Consider the following 10,444-nt stretch of genomic DNA (forward strand, 5'->3'; position numbering starts at 1 on the left):
CACAAAAAATAAAGATAAATGAATCCACATGTAACACTAAAGAAAGCCATTAAAACATAAGGAAAGAGAACAAGTGAAGAAAAGAACAGAGAACTAAAAAACAACAACAAAGCAATTAACAAAATGCAAGAAGTACATACCTATCAATAATTACTTTAAAAGTAAATGGACTAAATACTCCAATCAAAAGACACAGGGTTACTAAATGGATTAAAAAATGAGACCCATCTATATGCTGCCTACAAGGGACTCACTTCAGACCCAAAGACATATACAAACTGAAAGTAAAGGGATGGAAAATATATACCATGCACATGATAGTTAAGAAAAGAAATGTTTGGTTTAGCAATGTTTATATCAGACAAAATAGACTCTAAAACAAAGACTATAGCAAGAGACAAAGAACAACACTATAACACAAGAATCAATCCAACAAGAGAATATAACAATTGTAAAAACATATGTGCCCAACATCAAACACCTAAATACATAGAGCAGATATTAATAGATATAAAGGGAGAAATTGACAGTAATATAATTATAGTAGAGGCCTTTAACATACCACTTACATCAATGGAAAAATCAGCCAGAGACAAAATCAATAAGAAAAATGTGGCTTTGCCTGACACATTAGACCAGATGGACTTACCAGATACATACAGAACATTCCACTCAAAACAACAAAATACGTATTCTTTTCAAGTGCACATGCAACATTCTACAGGATATGCCACAGGATAGGTCACAAAACAAGTCTCAAAAGTTTAAGAAGATTGAAATCATACCAAGCCTCTTTTCTGATCACAATGTTATAAAGCTAGAAATCAATAACAATGACCAATTGGAAAAAACACAAACACATAACGGCTAAACAATATACCACTAAACAACCAATGGGTCAATGGAGAAATCAAAGAGGAAACAAAAAAAATACCTGAAGACAAATGAAAATGTAAACAAAATGTTTCAAATTCTTTGGGATGGTGCAAAAGCAGTTTTGAGAGAGAACTTTATAGCAATAAAGGCCTACTTGAAGAAATAAGAAAAATCTCAAGTAAACAAACTATACTTTATGCCTAAATGGAAAAAAGCAAAACCCAAGGTTAGTACATGGAAAGATATAATAAATATTAGAGTATAAATAAATGAAATAAGGAACAAAAAGAAAAACAATAGAAAATATCAGTGAAACCAACAATTGATAAACCTTTAGCCAAACTCATAAAAAAAAGAGAGAGAAAGAGAGGATTCAAATAAGTAAAATCAGAAATAAAGAGGAAAAATAATAGCTGACACCACAGAAATACAAGGGATTATAAAAGACTACTATGAAAAATTATATGAAATTTATAATTAATCAAACAACTTAGAAAAACTGGGTAACTTCTTAAGAATATACATTTCTCCAAAACTGAACTAGAAATAATAGAAAATTTAGAAAGACTAATTACTAGTAATAAAATTGAATTGATAACAAAAATCTCCCAGCAAACAAACATCCAAGACCAGCTGGATTCACAGGTGATTTCTACCAAACTTTTATAGAAGATTTAATTCCCATTATTTTCAAACTATTTTTAAAAAATGAAAAAAAAAAAAACAAGATAAAAGAAGGAAAACTTCTAATTTATTCTATGAGGCATGCATTACTCTGACAAAATCAGTAAAAGAGACTACAAAAAAAGAAAGCTACAAGCCAATATCCTTGATTAACATAGACACAAAAATTCTTGGCAAAATATTAGCAAAACACTTTCAACAATATACTAAAAGGACCACTGACCACAATCAAGTAGGATTTATTCCTGACATACAAAGAAGTTCATTATTAACAAATCAATGTAAACATCACATTTACTAGAGGATGTATAAATACCACATGATTATCTCAACAGATGCAGTAAAACCATTTGACAAAATAAATTTGTTCATGATAAAAACTCTCAACAAAAAGGATTTAGAAGGAACATACATCAACATAACGAAGGCCATATATGACAAACCCAAGAAGTTCTACAACTCAACAACAGAACAACAACAACAAAAATCCAATAAAATCATGGGTAGAGGACCTGAAAAGATAGTTTACTAAAGAAAACATACAGACGGCCAACACACACACACAAAGATGCTCAACATCACTAATCAACAGGGAAATGTAAATCAAAATCATAGTGAGATACCACCTCACACCTGTCAGAATGGCCAATATAAAAAGAGACAAGAAATAAGCTCGTGAGGATATGGAGAAAAGGTATCCCTTGTGCTCTATTGGTGGGAATGTAAATTGGTGCCATCACTGTGGAAAACAGTATGAAGTTTCTTCAAAAAATTAAAAGTAGGAATACCATATGATTCAGGTATTCCACAATTGGATATATATCCAAAGGAAACCAAAACATTAATTTGAAAAGATATATGCATCCCTGTGTTTATTGCAACATTGTTTACAATAGCCAAGAGATGGGACCAACCTAAGGGTCAATTGATGGATGAATAGATGAAGAAGATGGATATTCAATGGTTATATTCAGTCTTATAAAAAGAATGAGATCGCACCATCTGCAACAATATGGATGGACTGAGAGTGTATTATGCTAATTGAAATAAGTCAGATATAGAAAGAAAGATATCATAGGATTTCACTTATAAATAGAATCTAAAAAGCAAATAGATGAACAAACAAAACAGAAACGGACTCATAGATACAAAGAACAAACTGGTAGTTGCCAAAGGGGAAGGAGCTAGGGAATGGGTAAAACAAGTTAAGGGGAGTAAGAGGTACATACTGCCAGTTATAAAATAAATAAGTCACAGGAACGAAAAGTACAGCACAAGTCTTATATTTGATAATATTGTAATAACATTGTATGGTGACAGATGATGACTACACTTACCATGGTAAACATTAAGTAATGTATAGAATTTTCAAACTCTATGTTTTATACCTGAAACTAATATAATATTCTGTGGTTAACTATACTTCAATAATGATAAAAATGAATCTTTGAAGGAAAATGACATGAGTAGTGCATACATTTTAGAATATCATCATATGTTGTTAATTATGTTGAAATTCAAATATGTAAACTAAAGATAGATATATTAATTTTGAAAAATATCCTTTCTTTGCAGTCCCTAGTAAGTTGTCCATAAATTATTGGCAGAAGCAATGGAATACATAGCCATACCACCGAAGTTCTAGTAGAGATCTTAAGACTAATTAATTTTGTAGTTTCAAGTACCTTTTTATCTTGTGTCTATTTTTAATATTTAGATGGAAAGAAATTGTTATTTGGATTTGAAAGTCTAAATTGTTTATGTGAGTTCTTTGATGTCTTTCTTCATTACTTCATCTCCTCTGCAAATTGAGCAGAATATATTTTTGTTCTTATTTTCCAAGACCCTCTTACTGAGGCTCTTGATCCAAACTTCCTTCCTTGGAACCCACTACCAAACATCTCAACCTAAATCATTTGATATTACATTCCACCAGCTTCACTTCCTATTTTGAAGAAAATATACTTAATGAGGAAAATTTTAACACTACTGCAACATGGGCATCTGAGTGGCTCAGTAGGTTAAACTTCCAACTCTTGGTTTCCACTCAGGTCATGATCTCAGGGTCCTGCAAGGGACTCTGAGCTTAGCATGGAGTCTGCTTGAGATTCTTTTCCCTTTCTCTTTCCCTTCCCCTGTGTTCTGTCCCCCAACTTGTGCACTCTCTCTCTCAAATAAGTAAATAATCTTTAAGAAAAACAAAAACAAAAAACACTGCAACATAAGCAATAGCATCATAGATTATTTCCATTTTATATTGGAAAGAACATATTTTGAGAATGTATAGACCTGGTTCCAATTCTGGCTATATCTCTCAATAGTTATTTAGCCTCAAAAACAGTGTCTGTGATGAGTGCTGGGTGATATACTCTAATGATCATTCATTGATCATTGAACAACCAATGAAACATTGAACATTATATAACGATGTACTATACCTTGGCTAACTGAATTTAAATTTAAAAAAGTGTCTAAACTTCTCTAATATCCACTTTTAAGATCTTTTTCACAAACCATTAGCCTCCTGAGATCATGCATTATATTGGGTTTGTTAAATTAGTGCCATAGCTCTCTCCTTCCAATGCATATACAAACATCATCATATACCACACTTGTGTATGGATATTTTATTTGGGAAGGAGTAGGTTAAGGAACTGGGGAGAATGACATAAAGAAGGAGGCTGGTCACTGCTATGTACAATTGAGGTTCAGTAAATTCCAAGAAATTCTGAAAACCTACAGACTATGTTTTTCAGAATTGTTTATTCCATGTAGAACTTTTATCTACTAGCTCCCAAGCCCCACTAGTCACTCCATAAAATAACCCCACATTTCCAGATTGCATCTGCATGCATGTGAGGTATCTACATACTGAAATGTAAGTAGCTCTCAGATTCCACCATCTAGAACTTTGTTGACATTAAAATTATTACTGTTAATTTGAGCCCAGTAGATGTTGGGTAAGGCACAAGAATCTAGTATTACAGGAAATATCTAGAAGCTAGTACAGATTTAGGCACTTAATAGCCTTAACACAGTTTTAATGATGAATGATTAAGAAGCAGGGACTAATAATACCTACAATATAGTTATTGTAAGGTTAATTAAGAATGTAAATATCAGCTTTAAAATACCCTAGAAGTATGCAGGTTTGTTGAGTTTGGATACCCAAGGGTGCAACTGAAGTTATTTTTTCTACTTTGTAAATGGATTAAAAAAAAAAAATCAAGCCCTATTCTACTTGATGACCAAAGCCCCCTAATTTAATCATTATGCAATCAGTTTTGGTGCAGGGTCAGTAAACCTGAGGCCATCCTCTCCCCTTCCAGAGTCCATGGAATCCGTAGTTGCGAAGACGTAAAGTATTGAACAGACTATGTTTTTCAGAATTGTTTATTCCATGTAGAACTTTTATCTACTAGCTCCCAAGCCCCACTAGTCACTCCATAAAATAACCCCACATTTTGTTCAATTTAGTATTTATATTTGCTATTGTTGTAGTTCACCCTCATCATATCCTTGAGCCTCTCAATAGCTTCTTTCTCTTACCTAAAGCCTGAAACTTTGTTGGATCTATTGGAAAATTTGTGTGTATGTGTGTGTGTGTGTGTGTGTGTGTGTGTGTGTGTGTGTTTTTCCCCATGATATTCTGGGATGCAAAGAATGTGGAAAGATCAGCTCCCACTCCAACCTTCTTTCAGCATTCTAATCAGGTATCCTGTTACACTGCAGAATCTCATACCACTTCTGCAAAGCCCCCAGAGTCCACTTTTACTCTTTCTCTAACCTCTTTTCATCTCTCCTTAGAAAGAGTATCATCACCGATTCTGGATTTGAGAATGGAAAATTTGTGGGGCAGATGGGGGTCACTGGTTCAACAAGTATAGTTTTTCTAGGAAAAAATTGTAACTTCAATGGGTAAAGGAATTGCAGGAACCCAAAGTATGAAAACTCATCAGTTATTGCTTTGTGATTTTATCCCAGTATACCTGATTACATATTATTACTTATATATTCAATACTGAATGAAAAGTATAACATATGTAAAAGTTTGTAAGACTGTTTATTGAACAACTGAAAGATTATCTTGTGACATAGAACACCTGTTTACAAGTATTTTGAAAAAGAGGGATGTAATGTAATTATAACTGGCTTATAGTCTCATTAATTTCTATCAATATATATACATGGGCAACTCTTCTCAAAATACATTTGCTGTCATGTAGGTAAGATTATAAATTAGTAGAAGGTTTCCATAACATTTTTGATAGTTCTAGTAGGCTGAAACTATTCTAACTTATACATTAGCTCATAATATAAGACACTTGGGGAACGTTAATATTATCTTCATTATAATAGATCTGTCCAATATAACTCTTAATGCCACTTTTTAAAGTTATTTTAAATTCTTGAGCTAAAAATGCTGAAAGAATCTTACAATAAAGTTTTAATAGTACTATTAGTGGTAATAGTGGTAGAATAACTTTTATTCCCTTCGTGCTTTTCTGCAATTTCTATTATTTGTCTTTTTCTCTTTTTTGCATTGAACATTTGTTACTTTTAGTTTTTACTTTGGGCTTTTCACCTCTTTCTCCTTGTATCTGGCCACTTTCTATTTCTATTTCCCACTTGCCACAACTTGAATTAGTGTTTGTGCCATCCACCTGCCTGAAATGCTATTCTCTGCAGTCTGCAGCCCACATTGCCCTCTCATGGCTTATGTTTTTAAAGACAATGTCTATGCTCATAACATTAAATATGCTGATGAGTCCTGGTACTCAGTGGGTTGACAATCCCCTGCCAACATCAATTGGCAGGCACAATGCTCTCCATCCTCTCAAATGGCTCTGCTTGCCTCCCCATGCCGACAGAAACTGTCATTTTCACCAAGCCCCCATTGTTGCAAATTAGCTGTTACTGGCAAAAGTTCATGGTCTGTTTCCAGGCATTAATTTATGATCTGTGCATCTATTTTCTCCATTCAGACCAGCATAGCACAGAAGCTCTTCTAAGTTTGAATCATTACTTATCTAGGCAACTTGATTGAAAAAACGAATCTATGTTGGTTTTTAGCAACTTCTGCTATCTTGCAGTTATTGTCACAATAAAAAGTAAGTATTTCTTGGTTTCTTTTCCTAAGTACATCCATTTTATTCATTGCATTGACTGGTTTTATACACAGAAAGGAGACACTTTTTATGTATCTGAATTTATCTCAACAGTCATACTGAGTAACTCATGAAAGCATTATTAAGACAAACAGTGGGGATGAAATCAAGGGGTCAACATTTCTTCTGTCTCACCTATTATCTTGTTAATTGTTTGGAGACCTGAAAAAGAAAACTAAACTACTGTAATGGAAAAGAACTAACTGAATCTAATAGCAATGCTTTTCACTCTAGTGACTGTTTTCTTTTTTTAAAACTCCTTAGGAAATACCTTAAAATATTACTACTTGCTGAGCATTTATTTTAAGACAACATTTATTTATCATACTATGAAAATAATGAGATAAACATATAAGCTTTTCCACCTTATATCCCTAGTCCCTCTCAGAGTCCCTGTGGGCACAGAGCAGATGTTCAATAAACACTGTGTTGATGCAAACTCTTGGAAGATACAACTATTCAACAAAGAAACACAATCAGAATTTATCATTCCAAATCATCAACTCAACAATTCTTATAAAAAGAAAGATTTCACTGAACTTTTGAGGACAGAATAGTTTTTAATGTTAAAAGAAATGGAGTCTCGGTGAATACTCAGTTTCTCTTTGTCTTTCTCTCTTTCAAACACACACATGCATGCACGTATTCATGCACACACATACCCTGAAATTCTAGATAAATATTTAGATTTTCTTTTTCATGCACTCCCTTACTTATTAAGCAGGTATGTATTGAACCAGGTAGCATCCTAAGGACTTTGTATACAGACATGTGCAAGTTGGACAAGGGCCCTGCCCTCAAAGAGCTTACATGTTGATCAAGAGCTTTAAAATGATCTAGTGTTGAGGTGGGAAATAAAAAATATCACATTGAAAGTCACAGGATGGTTGAAAGCCTTCCACATTATTAATACTGTTTCATCTGAGATCAGTGGAGATTGCTACTACACAATATTTTAACTGTCATAAATTGTGCTCTGGAATTAGGTTACCCCACATATCTCTAAATCATTTAATCTATGGTATTCAAATTAAGTGTGAGAATGAGATTACTTATAAATAGCTGAATGCTATCTATGCATGTTACACAAAGCAAGAAAATATAGTCTCCATTAATAAAACAGCTTGGCCTTTCCCCTGGCTGGCAATACAGAGGCCACATGATGCCCAGAGTTACTGTAAAAGACATGAACCAGCAGGTGTTTGTCAGAGCTCTGGCAACCTTCCTCAAAAAGGCTGGGAAGCTGGAAGTCCCTGAATGGGTAGATACTGTCAAACTGACTTACAATGAGAACCAGTTTTACAAAGGAGCTGCTTCCACAACACGGCACCTGTACCACCAAGGTGGCACTGTGGTCAGCTCCTTGACCAAGATCTAGGGGGATGTCAGAAATAGGGTCATTCTAGCAATTTCAGCAGAGGCTCCAGGAGTGTGGCCTGCATGGCCCTCCAAGCCCTAGAGGGGTTGAAAATGACAGGAAACAATGGATATGGGGGTGGCAAGCTGACATCTGAGGGACAGAGATCTAGACAAAATCATCAGAGAGGTGGCAAATGCCAACAAGAAGCATTAGAAAAAATGCTGGGTTAATAAATCACCTCACTTGTAAAATAGATAGATGATAGATAGATAGATAGATAGATGATAGATATATGATAGATGATGGTGATAGATAAGATAAAATTGTTTGATAAAAGCAAAAATTAGTGTATTTTTCAGGTTGACAAATATTATTTAAATAATGGAATGAATGAATTTACAAGCAGGATAGATCTGTAATCCTATTCTCTCTGCCTCATATGTATTAAAACGAATGTTTTAAATAAACACCTGTCCAACATGTGGTTACTTTGTAAGAGCCATGATTTTTCCCTAAAGTTCTTTAGCAAATTTCTTTTAATACAAAATCTGCCTTGTGGCTTTGCATAATAATCAAAGCAAACAAAAATATTATTCTTTAGGCATATGCCAAGTGATGAGAAACAGCCTCCTCTACTCCCAAGCTAGGATAAAAATACTCACCTTTTTGCAGGTGTAAACTAGCATTGCCAACTTTAAATGAAGCTCATTTGAAAGTTGGGATATATATAAACCATTAGTATAATAGAGCAATTAACACTACTCTCAGGGAAGATGAATAAATCGCTGATACAAGACTTTGTAAATGCTATTACTGAGCACAGAGTAATAGAATATATATTATATAAACATATCAATCTATGAGTGTATGGATGACTGGAAAAACATACACACACACACACACACACACACAAATGCCATATATGCCACTTGGCAGAGTTCTGCTAATTCTCATTTGATGATACATGGATAAGTGGAAAAAAACATCTGCTATAGTTTATTTCTTTTTGTGAATGGTTAAAGTAACCCAGCTTTTGAAAATGAGTTTATACTTTGGCCTTATATGTCTGGCCCAATGACAATGTAAACCTTTTTTGCTCAATGTTCTGACTAAATGGTATAAGCAAATTGAGATGGCGGAGTATGGCACCAATGGTTCTTACAGGGTGATGATGTTGTTTATAGGAAAAGCAAAAAATATGTCTATCAGAAGGTCTATGAATGAGACAACAGACTCCAGTTCCCAGTTCTTGCTTTGGGGTTCTGCCTCTATTTATACAGGAAGCATCTGGTATTGAAAAAAATATCTATACCTAGTTTTTCTAATATAAAATCTAGAGGGAATGTTCTATTTAATAGACAACTTCTTACAGTAGAAAAATAAGAACCAGCCTCTTTTCTTGCTACATTGGGCTTCTCTCTATAACAGACTATGACAAAAGTAAAAAGGAGATTAAAAGGCTGAGGGTTTGAATAATCTTCTGGAGATCAATGTAGGGATATGAAGTAGCTCTCTCCAAATAAAAGAAAAGAAAACACTTTCAAAAAACAGTAAAAATAATTAAAGGATCTCTCCTCATAGAGATGATTAACAGAGAGAAAAGAAACAATAATAGTATGAGAATTGAATTAACTCACTGGAATTCATGAATATTACAAAGATACCTTTTAAATGCACAATACCCAGGAAAGATCAACCTGAGTGAAGCAACAGACTCCGTGGTGACTAGCTGAAGATTGAGACCCATTATAATGTGCACATTAAAATAAAAGAGAGTTTATTTTTTACCCCATACTAGTAAAATTATTCATTCTCTTTATATATCTTTAAGAATCACATGAAGAACAAAAATCATCTTGTAACCCAAAAGACTAGTCCTTTTTCTTAAATTTATTTATCTATTTTAGAGAGGAAGGGAGTGGGGGAAGGACATAGGGAGAGACTCTTAAGCAGATTCCCCACTGAGTGAAGAACCTGGCAAGGGGCTCTATCCCATGACCCTGAGATCATGACCTGGGCCAAAACCAAGAGTTTGACACTCAACCAAATGAGCCACCCAGGTGTCATGCACTAGTTCTTTTTTAAACTATCCCTATTTATAAAATGTTTGTATTGCTGATTTTTAAAAATTTACATAGAGATTTTGTTGTATTTTCTTTTTTTTTTAAATATTTTATTTATTTATTTGACACAAAGAGAGAGATCACAAGCAGGTAGAGAGACAGAGAGAGAGGGAAGCAGGCTCACTGCTGAGCAGAGAGCCCGATGCAGGTCTCGATCCCAGGACCCTGGGATCATGACCTGAGCCGAAGGTAGAGGCTTTAACCCACTGAGCCACCCAGGAGCCCTTGTTGTA

At 34.1% G+C, this 10,444-nt stretch overlaps 1 pseudogene; it reads left to right on the top strand.

Annotated features, from left to right (window-relative positions):
* Nucleotides 1-7,860: 7,860 nt before the first annotated feature.
* Nucleotides 7,861-8,301, top strand: LOC116875364 (annotated as a pseudogene).
* Nucleotides 8,302-10,444: the final 2,143 nt, after the last annotated feature.

The sequence above is a fragment of the Lontra canadensis genome, unplaced genomic scaffold (assembly GCF_010015895.1).
Source record: "Lontra canadensis isolate GAN:19392208 unplaced genomic scaffold, GSC_riverotter_1.0 scaffold1, whole genome shotgun sequence".
Lineage (NCBI taxonomy): Eukaryota > Metazoa > Chordata > Mammalia > Carnivora > Mustelidae > Lontra > Lontra canadensis.